Source organism: Zootoca vivipara, chromosome 7 (assembly GCF_965207765.1).
Source record: "Zootoca vivipara chromosome 7, rZooViv2.hap1.1, whole genome shotgun sequence".
NCBI classification, from domain to species: domain Eukaryota; kingdom Metazoa; phylum Chordata; class Lepidosauria; order Squamata; family Lacertidae; genus Zootoca; species Zootoca vivipara.
Window position 1 is genome coordinate 35,407,811 of NC_142590.1, and position 18,440 is coordinate 35,426,250.

At 44.0% G+C, this 18,440-nt stretch overlaps 1 protein-coding gene across 2 annotated transcripts in view; it reads left to right on the forward strand.

Moving 5' to 3' along the window:
- The first annotated feature begins 5,499 nt into the window (after positions 1–5,499).
- KANK4 (KN motif and ankyrin repeat domains 4) overlaps positions 5,500–18,440 on the forward strand; it is a 38,475-nt gene continuing 25,534 nt past the window's right edge. Inside the window, exon 1 of one of the 2 annotated variants that reach the window (XM_035122516.3) lies at positions 5,500–5,912. The gene's annotated coding sequence lies outside the window, so the exon portion shown is untranslated. Of the gene's footprint in view, positions 5,913–18,283; positions 18,431–18,440 lie in introns of those variants that run through there. The other variant, XM_035122515.3, reaches the window with a different exon arrangement.

Consider the following 18,440-nt stretch of genomic DNA (forward strand, 5'->3'; position numbering starts at 1 on the left):
TCTATGCCTCAGAGCCCACTGTGTTCATGATGGGTCCTGCTACTCTGGTTCCTGTGCATTGACAGCCATCCCCTTGCCATCCTACATCACCTTGTGAGTACAGTACTTCCTTCGGTATCCCCTGCTTGCTCTGGTTTTTCCCAGCCCCAGCCTCACCCATAGCTGCCAAGTTTTCCCTTTTCTCGCGAGGAAGCCTATTCAGCATAAGGGAAAATCCCTTAAAAAAGGGATAACTTGGCAGCTATGGCCTCACCCCTCATCAGGATATTCTTCCTCCTCCTCCTCCTCACCATCATCCTGCCGGTTCAAGAGCCCCAGGTTCTACTATCTTTGGTTTCTGTTTTATTAAGCTTTACTAATCGGAGACTTGTATATTGTATATTGTCTCCCTGCTTATTTAACTTATATGCAGAATTCATCATGCGAAAGGCTGGACTAGATGAATCCCAAGCCGGAATTAAGATTGCCGGAAGAAATATCAACAACCTCAGATATGCAGATGACACAACCTTGATGGCAGAAAGCGAGGAGGAATTAAAGAACCTTTTAATGAGGGTGAAAGAGGAGAGCGCAAAATATGGTCTGAAGCTCAACATCAAAAAAACCAAGATAATGGCCACTGGTCCCATCACCTCCTGGCAAATAGAAGGGGAAGAAATGGAGGCAGTGAGAGATTTTACTTTCTTGGGCTCCTTGATCACTGCAGATGGTGACAGCAGTCACGAAATTAAAAGACGCCTGCTTCTTGGGAGAAAAGCAATGACAAACCTAGACAGCATCTTAAAAAGCAGAGACATCACCTTGCCGACAAAGGTCCGTATAGTTAAAGCTATGGTTTTCCCAGTAGTGATGTATGGAAGTGAGAGCTGGACCATAAAGAAGGCTGATCGCCGAAGAATTGATGCTTTTGAATTATGGTGCTGGAGGAGACTCTTGAGAGTCCCATGGACTGCTAGAAGATCAAACCTATCCATTCTTAAGGAAATCAGCCCTGAGTGCTCCCTGGAAGGACAGATTGTGAAGCTGAGGCTCCAATACTTTGGCCACCTCATGAGAAGAGAAGAATCCTTGGAAAAGACCCTGATGTTGGGAAAGATTGAGGGCACAAGGAGAAGGGGACGACAGAGGACAAGATGGTTGGACAGTGTTCTCGAAGCTACGAAAATGAGTTTGACCAAACTGCGGGAGGCAGTGGAAGACAGGAGTGCCTGGCGTGCTATGGTCCATGGGGTCACGAAGAGTCGGACACGACTAAACGACTAAACAACAACAATCAGAGACTTTAGGTTATACCTTTTGTCGCTGGCCAATATCTGTGCTCTTTGTTTCCTGCAGCTCACGTAGCAATCTAACCTCACATGTTAAATTTGCAAGAACACCAGCAACACCTAAGTCTAGGAAATATTACCTTTGTTGCATAACTGGGCCAACCAATGTTGTATATCTTGTGACACTATATTGGGTGGATTGATTCAGGAGCACATTTCCAGAAAACATATTTCTAGCCATAAATAGTTTATTGCTGAGAAACAAGCTGGGAAGGATGAATTTCCCCCTTCTAGGGCATCTTGCTCTTAGCACCGGAGTAAGCATTGCATTGCCGGTTTCCGTATAAGGAGGAAGATTGATGAGTAGGACTTGGTGTGTCTGGGAACCTGATCTTGCATTAATGAGAGTACTGCTATGCGACTGCCAAGTGTCTCCTGTCCAGGAGCAGACAGAAGGCCAAAGAGCAGAGCAGAGTGCATACCTAACAGTCTCATTTGCATTGCTGGAACAACACAAGCTCAAGCAAGACCATGTCTTGTCAGATTCTCAGTGTAAGTGTGTGAACCGTGTGTTGTGTTGGGTGCAAACAGTGCTTGTTTTCATATTCTAATTTATTTAAGTGTGTACTATTGCTTAGTAAAAGTGCTGTCTCTGTGTTTGAACATATCCAAAGACCACCCAAAAGCAGCAGCAGCTGAAATAATCACTGATTTAGAAATGGCAAGAGGCAACTATCTCAACCTGTTTTCCACTCTTGTCATGTTTGGCAATGATAGCTTGGGTCCCATGTTCCAGTCTATTAAAGCCTAGAGGCTACTGAAAGGGGAGATAGACTAGAGGGCATCCAAAGATGCTTGAAAAATGTGTGGGCCAATTTAAAGGACCCCACCACCACCTCACAGTTTAGTACTGGCCACTGAAAAGATCTGTGGTAGCTCTGTTCTCCCCTCTGCTCATGGAGAAAGGACATAGCTGGGCAAATATCTGGATATTTCCTCAACATTGAGAAGACTGTCTTGCGATGACTTCTGGAATTCCAGTTCTGCACATGGAAAGGTAGTCAGATGGCCCACTGTTCACAATGGCAGCTGCAAACACTGGCTCTAAGCTTCCTGGTCATAGCATGCAGATCAACCTCTGTATTGGGACCCAAAGATGTGCTGGGCTAATACACCATGGCATTTAGCTTTTGCACCAACCACTTTTCTGGTACGTGGCACAATACTTCTGAAATGACAACATTGTGACCTACATGGGTCTGAAAGCCTCCTGTAAATGGATGGTGCTACTTTACATACCACGTATTTACAAAGCTTGTTGTTTCACAGGCTTCTTTGGGCATCCCACTATATTCTGGGATATTTTTATGAACAAGCAGCTTATACATTTTCATTTGTTGTTGTTTAGTCGTTTAGTCATGTCTGACTCTTCGTGACCCCATGGACCATAGCACGCCAGGCACTCCTGTCTTCCACTGCCTCCTGCAGTTTGGTCAAACTCATGTTCATAGCTTCGAGAACACTGTCCAACCATCTCGTCCTCTGTCGTCCCCTTCTCCTAGTGCCCTCAATCTTTCCCAACATCAGGGTCCTTTCCAGGGAGTCTTCTCTTCTCATGAGGTGGCCAAAGTATTGGAGCCTCAGCTTCACGATCTGTCCTTCCAGTGAGCATTCGGGGCTGATTTCCTTCAGAATGGATAGGTTTGATCTTCTTGCAGTCCATGGGACTCTCAAGAGTCTCCTCCAGCACCACAATTCAAAAGCACCAGTTCTTTGGCGATCAACCTTCTTTATGGTCCAGCTCTCACTTCCATACATCACTACTGGGAAAACCATAGCTTTAACTATACGGACCTTTGTAGGCAAGGTGAAGTCTCTGCTTTTTAAGATGTTGTCTAGGTTTGTCATTGCTTTTCTCCCAAGAAGCAGGCGTCTTTTAATTTCGTGACTGCTGTCACCATCTGCAGTGATCAAGGAGCCCAAGAAAGTAAAATCTCTCACTGCCTCCATTTCTTCCCCTTCTATTTGCCAGGAGGTGATGGGACCAGTGGCCATGATCTTGGTTTTTTGATGTTGGGCTTCAGACCATATTTTGCGCTCTCCTCTTTCACCCTCATTAAAAGGTTCTTTAATTCCTCCTCACTTTCTGCCATCAAGGTTTTCATTTTCATATATATATAATAAATAAGAATAGCCATATACATAATTGGTCATAACCACAGTAGAAGCATATTCCTAGTGTACTCTTATAGGGTCAGCATAGTACATTGTAGTTTTATTCTGCAACATTAATCAGTGAATGGCTGTGTGCAAACTACACCTTTAAAGCACATTCAAAACCCATTTCCTCCCTCAAAGAATTCTGGGGATTGTGGTTTGTTAAGGGTTGCTGGAATGCTGCATTCAGATTGGTTAAAACGCTAGAGATTCTGTCTTGATTTCTCATGTTCCTTTTACACTGCAGTGCAGTACCTTTTGAGTTACGGAACTGTGGTTTTCTGAGTGATTTACCATGTTAGACTAAGTTTTAAATGGCAGGAAAGAATGCAACGTTAGGATACCTCCCCAACTTTCATCATGTGATATTGCACTGCAAAACTTCAAGGATTTTCCAAGTTAACAGGGTTGCAAACGGATGAAACAAATACTGTAATACAGAAAAAAGTGTCAAACTTCCACTAGATTCCCAAAAGTGGCTTTTAGATCCTGGAAAGATTACATTAAACCTGGAAATTACCAGGTAAGGAAATTTCAGGATAATGGAGTAAGTGTGGTCTGAACGCAGCCAGGGTTACAATTAGCAGAAACCCTTAACAAACAACAGTGCCCAAAATTATTTGAGGGAAATAATGTGTTTTGAATGCGCTTTTAGCATGTACAAACCTGCAGCTTGACAATAATGTACTGGAATGGGGAAAAAAGCAGGCTTGGAGCACCGTCCTGTGTATGTCTACTCAGAAGCCAATCCTACTACAGTCAATAGGACACACTTCAAAGTATAGTGTGTACAGGACTATCTCAGTCTTTTAAAAAACCAAATCTTGAAAAAAGTACATTGAGTTCTGTACATATCCCATTATTCCTGCACAATGCCACACACACACACACACACAGAGAGAGAGAGAGAGAGAGAGATGCTCACAACAACCCTGTGAAGTACTTTTGGCTGCAAAAAGGAGACTGGACATAGTCACCCAATGAGCTTCATGGCTGAGCAGGGACTCCAGCCTATTGGAAACATATCCATGTATAAAGGTGAGATTTGAAATTTTCTCAGACATATTTTATCCTCTCCAAATATTTACATACACAGATACCAAGTTTCCCTGCTCTGGCAGGATTATGAGCTTTGAAGCTGGTAGTGACACGGTTAAGGCACTATTGTTCTAAAAAGTGCTTATCCGTGAGCATATTGTTTCAGATGGAATATATATATAACATGAGAAAAATCTTGTTTGCTGAAGTCTTTTCTGTAACTTCAAAACTTGCATACTTAGATGCCAAAAGATGTTTGTCCCATAAAAGATATTAACTGGTTTAATTTCCACTTTTGCTGGCAAGAAGCCAGTTCACACTATATATGAAAAGCATAGCTGCCAAGTTTTCCATTTTCTCACGAGGAAGCCTATTCAGCATAAGGGAATTTCCCTTAAAAAAAGGGATAACTTGGCAGCTATGATGAAAAGGTGTGTGAAAGTCCCAAAGGAGGTGGACCTCGATATGGGCACTGTTCATGCTCAAAAGCATTGCCGTGATATTTATTACACCTTCCAAGAATGAACCCCAGTATTCCAAACAATTGACTTGTGGATCACAATAGAGCTCTGTTTGCTGCAATTAAGGTCTGCAGTCACGGTCACCGTTTGAAGTATTCCGAACCTTTGCATGCAAATTACAGCCTCTAGATAGAAATTATCTCCAGAATGCACTTTGAAAAGGAGCAGGAAGAAAGGGCAGCAATGCGGTTCAAACCCCCTTAGGCGCAAAAACCACTGGATGACCTTGGCTCAGTCACCATCTCTCAGGTTACCCTACATCACAAGGTTGTTGTTGGAATAGGGTTAAAAGTGCGAGGAATGAAGAGGCGACCCTGAAGTCCTTGGGGTGAAGAAGGGCGGGGTAGAAATGCTAGAAAGAAAAGGAGAGGTCAGAGGGAACGATCTGCGAAGCCCGCCCCGCCCCAATAACTCTGCCCTAACTACCTTTCCTCTCACGGCTTTTCGCGGGGCTCACTTCGAAATAAGAACACGTAAGCCCAACGGCCACGAAGGAGATGCGTGCACACATATAGGACACTCGAATGCTTCTTTTTAACGTGATCACGAGAGGTGGCTCTCCGTGCGCGCCAGCCGAAGCAGCGCAGGGGAGGGGGCAGCCTCTCTCTCTCTCTCTCGCTTTTGCAACGCCAGAGCATTGTGGGCAGATTTTCCCCTGCAGCGAGCAAGGAGGCTCATAAACTCTGCGAAGAAGCCCCGCTTGCTTCTCCAGCGCCTCGCCGGACTCCAGAGAGCGCTGTGCTGCCGGCCCAGGGAGGGGAGCTGCAGGAGCCGGCGCAGGAGGGCAAAGGAGCACCGGACGGACACCTCCTCAGCGCGGCCGGTGGGCTCACTCCGGCCAGCTGCAGTCCCCAGCCACGGGGCCCAGGTAAAGAAAACTTGCCTCCTCCTTTGTGCGCCTTCGCTTCCGCGCCGGCAGAGCTCAAGATCTGGGCTGCCGCCGCCGCTGCTACTGCTGCTGCCTCCCCATTGCAAAGGACCAATGGGACTTTAAAAAAACATTTTGCTCCCGGGCTCCATCGCCAAGAGATCGGGATCTTCCGATCTCAGAACAGGCTGGCCAGAAATAAGGTTGGGGGAGAGAGAGCAAGAGGCTGAAAGGGGGTGTGTGGGTGCGGCGAAAAAAATTGGGGGAGAGTCGATGGTGGCGGGACTGAAGCTGCGCGGCGCGAGAACGCAGCTTCGAGTCGGTTTATCCGGAGAAATGCGAGCTGAGGCTCTAATAATAATGATAATGATAATAATAATTATCATCATCATCATCATGATGAATGGTGATGATAAGCACTCTTTTTCCTTGGGCAGTTTGCTGCTTCCCAAAGTGCTCGCTTCCTGGCATGGAGCGGCCGCCCCCTACAGGATCATGCTCAAAGGGAAGAAATGTAATCTGTCCCTGCCGTGTAGCGCAGCTCAGCGCCACTGATGGGTCCTCCTTGTCACTTGCTGAGTTCAGCAGATCTCCCGTTGTCGGTGCCTTTCTTTTTTACCTTGCTTAGCTCGTTTGTCTGCTGTTGCGATTCGGGTTCTCCTCCCGATCGGTTTAAACAGGGTAGGGACTCATACCTCAGATGCATGAAAGGAGAAAGATAGAAAGAGTGCTCCTGAGCAAGCACAGAGTGCTTTCTCCTCAGCAAGTCACCCCACCCATTTAACTTCCGCATCTTTAAAGTGTCTGGTTGTGGAGAGAGGCGCAGGTTCTGTTGTATTTAGAATACCAGTGATTTTGTGTTGGGAAGGCTCCAGATGAGTATCTGATTTAAATAATTTCTAGAGTGGGGGGCTACATCACATGTCCTAATTATTGACATAGAATCATAGACATGTCAGAAACAACTTCACAATCCCCTTCCCTTGATATAATTGCTGTTTTATTTGAAATGAAAGCACAGGTATTTTGTGATTCGACTCGTTTGTGGATAGCAAACCCTTACAAATATTGATGGTCAGACACGCCTCCTCAGTTCATCCCTCCTGATAGCATCCTGGCATTTATTTATGTGAACATATAGATTACCTGTTCCAGGGGCAAAGAGCAACTTACATGCCTGATACTTTATACAAAGAACAGACAGGTGCCAAGGGACTCACAATTCCCTTCCGGTTCTCTTTTTAACTCCTTTGTCCAAAACCAAGGGGTTTCTTTCCCCAGCCTAATGTATTCTGCAGATGTGCAGAGGGGTGGCAAGTTTCCTCTTAGTATTACAGCTGTTTCAAGGAAGCCTGATTCCTCTTTTACTACTGTAATTTATTTATTGTTGAAACAGGAGGTGTGCGTTCCTGCACTGGTGGGGCAAGGGAAGCACACGCTTCCTTTTAAAGAATGAAATATGGAAGGAAAACAAAAAAAGATGTTCTTAAATAGCTAGCTATTGCTGCAGGAGAAGGAAAAGCTTCCTTGAGTTTCCAGCTTTTTTACCTTTTAAAGCAAGGGCAGGTAAATTCAGGCCTGAGGGCTGAATATGGTCCTGCAAGCCGCTCTGTCCAGCTTGAGGGCCTGTTTCGAGATAAAAGTACCGGTAGATGGAACACTGGATGTGACTCTTCTCTTTGTGCCATAGGCTGCATTCCTTCCAGCTATGCAAAATTCAGGTATTTCTATACCCGCAGCCATATACACATATCTCCCAAGCAATAGGCATATGCGCAGTTCAGGGTCACATGGCAAAAGCAAGGCAAAACCACTCAAAGAGGGTTTATTGTAGGGCTAGTAAGCACCTGGTCTGTGGAGACTGTAAGAGGCCTGACAGGAGACATGGCCTGGGAAGATTCCTGAGAGCTACAGCAATAGGTCTGGTGGGCCACATTGGCCTCTGGGCATGAGGTTCTCCACCCTTGATTTAGTGCTGTTGTTCCAAACTGTCCAGGCTCCCACTAGTTGACGCAGGACTTGGGACTCTTGGCTTGGTTACTACTAAGGATGCTATTCCAAAGATGGTCTCGCTGCACAGTCCAAACATAGATCAGGTTACAAGCAGTGTTTCAACACTCCCATTGTTCTAGGAGCATTTTGCGACAGGGAATTTCATTAGTGCGAGCAGTTTCTGAGCTTTGAGCGCAGTACTGCGCCTAAGATTTCAGAATAAAACTGCAGAGTGGAAGGAAAGGAGGACCTTTTTCTGCCTCCCCGCTTCCAACTACTCTCTGAAGACTGGAGAACAAACCTTAAGAATATTAGGGGGGTGGACAGGGGAAGGACTAGACTATGTTAAAAATGAACATAGTATTTTAGCTACAGTTCATACATTTTCAGTTTTGTATTCTTGTTATATAAAAAAAGTGTGCCTAGACATTCCGTTGTTGCGCCCATAACCTAGGTTTAAGGTACCATTTAGCGCCTAGATTTCATAGCTCAGTTTCTAAAACTGATTACAAGGTGTGCAAATCAGCCACTTAAATCAGCGTTCTAAGTTACAAAGATTGGCATAAATTACGAAGACACGTCATCCCAGCACTTGGCATGCCCCCTGAGCTCTGCTTTTGGAGAGTGGGGTAGGCACAGCCATTTATGTGTTTTACATACTGAGGCATGGGATCGGGCCAGCAAGCGGGTACTCCTGTCAGGAGGCTGGGTCCACTTGCGCTGGCGCAACCAGTGATGCATCCTTGGAGGTGGGAGCAGTTGGTGGCTCACTATCTGCTCTAGGCTCAGGTGCTTCCCTGGGGGGTGGGAATCAGTTCACTGGCCGCAAGTGGAGCTGAGGCCTAGTTAGGTGGATCTCCCTCAACGCTGGTGTGTGTGGGGGGGCTTTCTCCGAACAAGTGCCTCTCCACGATCTGGATCAGCACCTCCCAGACCACTGGGTCCCTCTCCCGAATCAGGTTCCACTCTTCCCATTCCTTCTCTCAAGAAGTCTCCACAGGACTCAAAACGGCTTCATAAAAATATAGTTGGCAAATAATCTGTACAGTAGTCCGAAACCTCAATGCATGCTTATGAATAGGAGAGTACTCGTCTCGCTGCCTTTCATTGCTATATTGCAGCGTTTAGAAGCGGAATGACTGTACCATTCCCCCCTCCTTTCTCTTGTTTGTGAGAGAAGTAGTTTGGTTAGATTGCATAGGGACTTGTTTGTACAAGTGAGCCCGGGTGGGTGTGAACAAACTGAGGGGAGCAGAACTGAAGCACACGAAGTCCGAATTGGGTCACTACATTCTGTAGAGTTCAGAGTTGAGAAATTCAAATTCCTACGAAAGGTTTGCCTCCCACACTCTCGGGCCTATGAGAGCCTGTTCAGCCAAAATATTTAGGTGCGGTTATCTGCCAAATGAGGGAATAAACAATTTACTTCAAAGCATTGTGAAGGACCAACATAATTCTGGGGAATTAAGGAATTTCTCAGAATTAAGAGATTAAGAGTATGCTTACAAATCAATATTTTCTTCTTCACTGCCTTGTTTCCATATGCTTCCTGGTACAATGTTCCCCCTGATACAATTCTAGGAGCTCAAGGTGACGTACCTGGTTCTCCCCCTCTGCAATTAACCCCCCACAACAACCCTGTGAGGTAGGTCAGCTGAAAGGCAATGACTGGCCCAAGGTCATCCAGTGAGCTTCATGGCTGAGTAGGGATTTGAACCTGGTCTCCCACTTTAACCATTACACCACACAGGCTCTGTCATGTGTCATATAACATTCCTGTAAACACATCAGAACGAATGTTCATTGAGGAGGGTCATTAGGAAGTGACCTTTGCTGATATTTGGTGCAGGCTGGGTTTTGTCTTTTAACCTTTATCTCTTGGTGATGTCTGTTTGATACCGTTTTGGTTACAAGACAAGGAAATGTCGGCTGGTGAGTCGAATACCGATAAAGAATAAGCAAAGCGCAGCCTCCTTAAGTGGCAGTCTCCACTTGGCAGAGCAGGATATATGTGGCTCCCATCCCAAACCAATTGGGCCATTAATCATCATGAAACATGTAGGGCGAGCTAAAGACTAGGCACTTAATTCTGGTCACAAATTAGTCTAAAACCTGTGTGATAACACTGGCTCAAATGGAGTCACCTTAGCATTTAAATGCTGATAGCAGAAACAGGTGTTAGATTCTCAAAACCTCTTAGCAGAGGTTATAAAATATGCCCGTGTTAAATCAAACACTCATTTCAGTTTTTAATAACTTCGCATGTCCAGGCTGAACTCCTTAAAAAACAAACACCATAAATGTTTGCAGGCCTGTTTCCCCACCCCCTCAACCTCCACTATTCCACATGATGAACATGCCTTTCTGCTTTTGTCTTGTTCCACGATCACATGGAAATTATGAAGAGAAGTCATACCCATCAAACCACAAATTTTCATAGAAAGCAGGAGCCCACTTCTGAAAAGGTGTTCACATACTGTACCTGAGGTTGATGGGGGCAGAAAACTCACAGACAGAGGGTCATTTCAGACAAGTGTTCTCCAACTTGGTGCCCACCAGATATCTGGGACTCCAGTCCCCCTTAGCCCAAACCAACAGCCAGGATGATGGAAGCTATAGCTAGAAACATTGGGGGGGGGGAGCACAAGGTCACAGAAGGCTGTTCTACCTGTTGGTCTTAACTTTTCTGGAATGCCATATGTAGGACATAGAACAATGTACATGATGGACAGTATCAACCACACAAAACAAGCTCATTGGAAACCACTCAACGTTGCATATTTATTATAGACATTGTTCTCCAGTTGTCTGCATAACAGAACTTCTACTGTGCCATCAGTTCACAGTGTGAACAAAATAGCATTTTTCTTTAGCTTTGTAAAAACATAATTCTCCCAGCATTTGGTGTGTTGGGAGGTGTTGACCTGCATTCAAGGCTACATATAACTAAAGGATAAGCTAGTTTGGGAGAGGCAAGGTTGCCTTTGTCTGACGTCCAAGTTCTTATCCCAGAGAAGTCAATGGGAGCTTTGTCGTTGACTTCAGTGGGTTAATGATTTACTCTTTAGAAAATGCCTTGTTTTTTCACTTTGCCAGAACCTGTTAAAGGATGCAACAGAATGAAATACAGAAATGATTCTGCAAACTATATTCTAATGGGAGATAGGTCAGGGTTTTTTGTTTGTTTGTTTGTTTCTACAAAACATTTACCCACTCTTTCCCCTCAAAATTTTGGAGAGGGGCACTATATGCCTGAGAATCTGCTCAGAATACATTCAATCAAAGCAGCCCTACGTATGAGAAAATGGCATTTTAATCAAAAATGGATGGCTGTGCATATTGCCATCTTGTTAAATGGCTATTTAACTGCCTATGGACTCAGTGGAGGTTTTGCCAATTATTTTGAAAGTAATTGAGTTCACATTAAGGTACTCTGAGTTAATTACACAGCAGCCAGCTTTGTTTATCCAAGTCTCATAACAACAACAACAACAACAACAACAACAACGATTTAGAAATTTAAGGAGCAACCTGTGTTAAATATAGCTTACCACCAGGGGCTGATTTTTTTTAATTACCGGCTTGTCGTGTTTAATAGTGTATTCACTAGTCGCAACTGAGGAGTCTCCTGGTGCAGGTTGCACATGCGGCAAATGTGTGAGTTGAATAGGAGTATTTAGTGTAAGCCCACAGGCAGTGGCAGATCACAGCAACACCAGTTCCATTCCTTGGAAATTTCTTCCACTGTTTGCTTCCCAGTGCTTCTCACTATCAGCGTCCCATCTTGCACGTGGCTGTGACAGATGTTTCATGACCAATTTCCAAACAGTTCAGTACTCAAAACGGTACACGCGGCAAAGGCCTTTACTTCTCTAGTATATCAGTAGGGGCCATAGGAGGGAGGGTTCTCAAGTCACTTTTGCTCTAGGGTCCAGCTCAGCTATTGCGCTGAGTCCAAGGAACTTCAGAACAGTATTAGTCGAGGAGAGTGACCCTTCTAACACAGAACTTTGTATGGAATAATTGCTCACAGATTATCTGCTTTATTTAATTTTGTCTAATCTCCTTATAATGGCAGAAACTAAAGGGCATCTTTGCCCAAGGAAATTATTACATGGGTTAATAAAGCACGAAGTCTATGCAGTGCAAGGAGTCTCCTGGGGGAGTCTCAAATTCAGGAACCCTTCTATGCCTCCAAGAGTTTTGTTAGTCTAGAGTTTAACTGGAACATTAGAGGTGGTATATTTAACCTTATGTGGCCGAAGAAAGGAATAATTTGTGGTGTATGCTATAAAAATACTCTCAAATTGAAATACTGGTGAAATTATGATGGGCAGAAGCTTTAACTAATGTGCCTAAAGTCTCTGAAATGCTGTGTTTGTTTTGCAATATCATATGAGTGGTATTCAAACTAACTTTTATACAGAGTAGACCTATTAAAATCAATGCCCCTGGCTTAGTCATGCTCATTTAATTTCAGTGGGTCTGCTGTGAGTAAACCCTAGCTGAATAACACCCTATGTGTTATCATATTTATGAAACTAATCAAAATTATGTGAACTGCCCTGAGATCTTATGATGAAGTGCGGTATATACATCTAATAGATAAATAAATTACCCCCTCCACCCCCCAAAACCCCCACCAATGTCCCATTGAACAGGTGAGTTTAAATTTTTGGTAAGTATACATAAGATTACTCAGTAAATCTATAAATAAAATTTTAAAAACCAAATCCATCTCTCATGTTAGCTTATTGTAGGGGTGGGGAACTTTAGGCCTGGGGGCCAAATCCAGCCCTCCTGACTACCCAGGCTGTCCCTCTGCCCCAGGCCATATCCTTCACTGCTCCCGATTTGTTGTTGTTTAGTCGTTTAGTCGTGTCCGACTCTTCGTGACCCCATGGACCAGAGCATGCCAGGCACTCCTGTCTTCCACTGCCTCCTGCAGTTTGGTCAGACTCATGTTGGTAGCCTCGAGAACACCGTCCAACCATCTTGTCCTCTGTCGTCCCCTTCTCCTTGTGCCCTCAATCTTTCCCAACATCAGGGTCTTTTCCAGGGAGTCTTCTCTTCTCATGAGGTGGCCAAAGTCTTGGAGCTGCAGCTTCAGGATCTGTCCTTCCAGTGAGCACTCAGGGCTGATTTCCTTAAGAATGGATAGGTTTGATCTTCTTGCAGTCCATGGGACTCCAGCACCATAATTCAAAAGCATCAATTCTTCGGCGATCAGCCTTCTTTATGGTCAAGCTCTCACATGCCCTTAATTGTGGTTTGTTTGGTTTTTTGCCAAGCTTGAATATTTCTTACCTGTAATAATGCCACAAGCGCTGCCTTCCCTACTTTTGGCCACACCTATCACTAGGATATGCCCCTCAGTAGATTGCCCATCAGGGAATTCAGACCTGGAGCTGGAAAAGTCCCCTATCCCTAGCTTAAAGGGACAAATAAAGCTTCCATTACACTGATTGCAAATTTTCAATTCAAGAGAGACAGATGAACTCCTGTGGAGAAAATGCCAAGCAACAGCTCATATCTCTTAGCAAATGCTTTCTTTTGATGGGAGACAAGATAGTAGCTATCACAGCATTCAAAATCAGAAGTCATTTAAAGAGAAAAAGGAAAATATGATCTCTTTGCAAATTTCAGTTGTGGGCTGACTGACCTCTACATTGTTTGTACCCTTCTTCACCTCTCAGGATTTAATTAAAACTTTCCTACATGGATAACAAGTTTAAGAAAAAGGACCAGCACTGTGAAGTCGAATCCAAATGCTCCAGACGAGGTTGTTCTGCACCAAAGGATTTGCTTCATATTCCTGAATACCTGATAGCTTGTACTGCCTTTAGAAAACAGCTCATATATTATTAGTGATCCTCCCAGCAATGTCACGGTTCCACTTGACTGAAACAGAGATCTGATTTTAAAAGCAAAGTATGTGCAAAGTTCTGTCAAAACACCTGAGAGGTTTGAGTTTATCATTACAGCTGGTAGATATACTGTATGCCTTTTTACAGTCAGATCCTGGCAGGCATAGGATTGGGTGTGTGTGTGTGTGTAAAGGCTTCCAACTGTTAAGATGAGATATCCCTTCACTCCAGTGCTGACAGCCTTCCTCTTTGAAAGGATTGCAACAGCTGTCAGTCAGGCAAGCAGTTTTGCACAGCAGAGATGAGAGGCTGTTATGTGTGTTTGTCATTGGTCTTATACTTGTAAGCCGCTTACAAACCACCTTGGCAATGAAGCAGTATATGAATAAAAAGCCCCAGCCTCCAGTTCTGTATCCCAAAGGTTTTGGGAACCTTTCTCTGCCTGACACCAGAACAGTATTTGACCAGTAAAAATCCGTTGTATGGAAGGGGGTGGGCAGGACTTGAAATGTAGAATTCTAAAATGGCAGATGGTGCAGAGTGGCCCAGCTCTCTCCCACATGCTTGGGAGGAAACAATGCTTTGCTGCAGGTCTTGGTTTGAACAACAGCTGCTCAAATGAGAGAGGATGGGTGAGCTAACTGACAACATATGGTTTCTGGATGCAGTGGGGTATCTAGGTCTTGCAATGTGTTATTTACTGAGAATGTTGGCCTAGCTTCTCAAGCCTGATGGGTGAGTGTGAGTGGCTTTAATTTCCCAGACTTTTGCTCCCAGACTTCATGCAAATCCAGGATTGTGATGCGGCACTATAGATCATCCAATGGGAACTTCATGATGACATTCTTACATTTTTATTATACAGAGAGAAAATATTTTCATTTAAATGTTTTTGAATGTCTAAACCTTTTATTTTGTTATGTTTCTGCACATATTATTGGATAGCACATAAAACGGTGATTAATCAAATGCCAGTGCAGAATTTCAGCCTGTGCTGCTCCTCCATTATTCAGCCAATGGAAACACGAAAGCATCTCACACAGCTGTCTCCCCATGTAGTGTACAGCAGCGTCCCTGGGAAAAAGTACTTGCTATTTCCACAGGGCATGGGAAATTACTATCTGAATGCTGTGCTGTCATTCCTCCCCCTCAAAATTCTAGGTGCATGTACACATTACAGCGAATAGTCTGGTATTCTGTGGATTTTCTATAGCTGTGGATATGCAGCATCCTGTAGAAGTTTATCAAGTAAACTAGTTATTGTTGGCTAGTGGCAGTCAGTTGAACCTATTTCTTTAAGGTACTGGAACCAAAAAGCATTCAGTTTTTTATCCAGGCCCATTTGTAAATCATATAATGGTATATTCTAATAGTCAACCCTTTGCTGTATAGTAAGTTGTTTAGTTGAGCAAAGTATTGCATCATGAGAGTCAGGTCAATAAATGTGCAGGCAGGCAGAAGTAACACAATGTCATGTAGTTCAAGCTTTTAATTGTAGTCACTGAAGTCAATGTGCATGGCTGGTGCCAGCAATTTTAGATTTCTGTAAAGCCTAAACTAGCTCTCAACACTTTGCTTCTTTGCATCAAATCCCATCTTTAGTCTTAGTGTGTGCGTTTTTCATGCATCCTGTATCATTTGAGTCCTTTCCTGCATAACTAATTCTTCTCCCTGTTCTTCACTTGACAGGCTGAAAACTCATTAGGTACGCATCTGTATATCCAAACAGATTTCAAAAGTATGTACCGCATATATTTCCCGAGAGTCCGCATTTACATTTGATAGGTTGCTTTTGCTGACAATTCTGCTTCACTGCTCTGTGTTCATCTGGACCACCTACCCAGATGAGCTCTTTAAACAGGAGATGCTAGATCACACATGGCATAGGAGGATGAGGGCGTAAATGCTATTTCATGACAGAAGGCATGGTTAGCATAAAGGAGACCATTGGGTCCTTCCACTGCCAGCTGATGCCCACTAGGAAGGAGTTCTTAATGAGCTCCTGTTGAGACGCCGCAATCCTGCTCCTGAAGGGAATTTGTTGATTCAGCATCTTAATCCTGCATGGGATGGGTGTACCTGACCCAGCCTAAAGCTCAGTCAGCCATTTAGGTCAGATTAGGATTGCCGAGTTTAGTTTTAAACTTCAAGTGTTTTGGCAGCTGGCTTTCTATTTGTTTGTGTGGGTTTTTTTTTTTTTACTTAAGTAATTCATCTTACAAAATAGACAATGATCAATCTGCAAATATGCACTCACACTTGGTGCTGTGTGTGGTATCTCCTTGCAGAATTCACAGTAGGGAAAGAAGATCAAGGAATCATGGATGTACTAGGCGAGAGGTCAGATTAAAGTGGGTAAGGGCTGAGGTAGCTGTGTTTCCAGGCGCCTAAGATTTCTTTCTAGAGCCTGTCCAGCTATAACATTCCTCTTGTAGGATCCCTGAACCTCAGCTCCTGTAGCCAGATGGACTACATTAAACCAACAGTACATTTTAATACATCTAGAATTTCAATCCAAAATGACAATATGCCTTGAGAGAGCCATTCCCCTTGTTGCTTTCATTTGTACTACTATAAAGCAACTTTAAAGGCTCAAATTTTGATCGGAGCAGCGGTAGCAAAGGAGGAGGTGCTTAACCCTCCTCTTCCTGCCCCCACGACCTTTTCGTGACCCAAAAGAGGTGTACTTTTAAAATAAGTAGGACATGACTGGATAACTAAATCGGAACGTTGTGGGTTCAGTTTCCCCTTCGAAAGCCTTTTGACAGAACTCTGGCACGCCTCCTGTTGCAATATTCTCTCAGGTCACAATTGAAGCATTATCTAGACCTTGGCGAGTTTTATTAGCTATTATGAAATCTCTTCCCTTCTAATGAGATCTCCCCCACCGACCCCAACAATAAGCCTCAAAAACGGGCAGCTGACTTGAGTGTACTTTGCAGCTTGGAAGCAGTGTGGTGACACTTTGACGTTGTTTGTTCAGTTTCCTCACACAAAGCTCCATTGCCAATAGTCAAGTCTTGGGTCTCGGATAAGGCATGTTCCCGTTTTCCTTGATTTTGTTAATCTAGCCTGTTTTGCGGTTTGGCAGAGCCCACACTGTGCTCAGTGTGGCACAGTACCCCTTTCTGCCTACTACCTCTCACTGCTGGAGGATGGTCCAGCAGAGTGAATGGAGACACTGCCCCACCAACCTCAGCCATCTCCACCTGCCTGCTTCCTTGCTTACAACTAGTCAAGGGGTGGCTAGTGAACAACTAGTCAGTAGGGTTTTAAGTGGGTCTCCTTAAACCACAGGATCACTCTGAAAAGGGCTTTCCTCCCACTTCTGCCTGCTCTTACAGATGCTACTCATGGAACTGCAGCTGAGGTATAAAATCAACCGTGCTGAATGCTCAGTAATGACAACAGATGCATTGCTGGTTTTTCTGGTCCTTCTGCACAGATTCAGTGTCTTCACTGGTTCTTTGTAGACTGATGGTATAACAAGGAAGATACGAAGCCTCAGCCAAAGTAACCTCTTCTTCCACTGAGCTATAGCCTTTCCCAGCAGGGCTGCTTTTACTTTCTTATGCCATTACTTGGCATTTTTTCCCCTGCCTGCTCTCCTGTACCTTTTGACAGCAGCATATTAGGCAGAAGCCCAGCAGGTGAAACAGTTCCATGCTGGGGAAAGCTCCTGTTGAATGCCTGCCATGCAGCTGTTAAAACAAACCTTTCTACCTACATAAGACCTACGGCTACAAGGCAGATCAATGTGGCATCTATCATTGTTCTTAATTCAGAAAATAAAACTTGCCCTTTTAGCAGTACTTGCAGACTACAAGTAAATCAGACACTAAGTCAAACATGTAATTAAGGCTGCAATCTGTAACTTTTTATTAGAATACTGTATACAGTCATACTTCGGGTTACAGACACTTCAGGTTGTGTCTTTTCGGGTTGCACACCACGTGAACCCATAAGTACTCGAACAGGTTACTTTCATGTTTCGGCGCTCGCGCATGTGCAAAAACACTGAATCACGCGTACGCAGCGCTGTGGATTGCAAACATGGCTCCCGCATGGATCACGTTCGCAACCTGAGCATCCACTGTAAAACTTGCTGAAATTCACAGTGTCTGAATTCTGAGGAAATATTAATGCACAATATAATCATGTTTCTGTTTGGGAAGGTTTGTGATATGAGGTAGAACTAGGCCTTGCTTGTCCTACCCTAAATAATTTTTATGTTTCTGCCACTGTTAATTATTGGCAGCCTTTTAAATAATCTTTTTTTAAAAAAAGATACATACTTTCACAACTTGGTTGAGGCATTTCCTCTTGGGAGTTAATCAGATGTTTTGTTTCTCTTGGAGCTTCAAAAACAAGACAATCCTTCTTTGGAAAGTATATGAAGATTCTTGCAAATGCCATGTTTTTACCAAGCCTGAACATGACTTCTATTTGCATCCTTCTGTGTTATCACAGTAAAGGTTGTATTTGCTTTTCAAGCAAGGTCATTAGTCAGCTGACCAACTCTTTAGCAGCTGGAGTGACTACATGTTTTGCCAGTGTATCTCTGGACTTTTCAGGAGTGTTTGGAGCGCTTCCTAGAAAGAGAAGACTTGTCTGGGTTTCTTTTCTTCCTTTTGATTTGGCAGCTGGGAGGATATGAAGGTAACCTGGC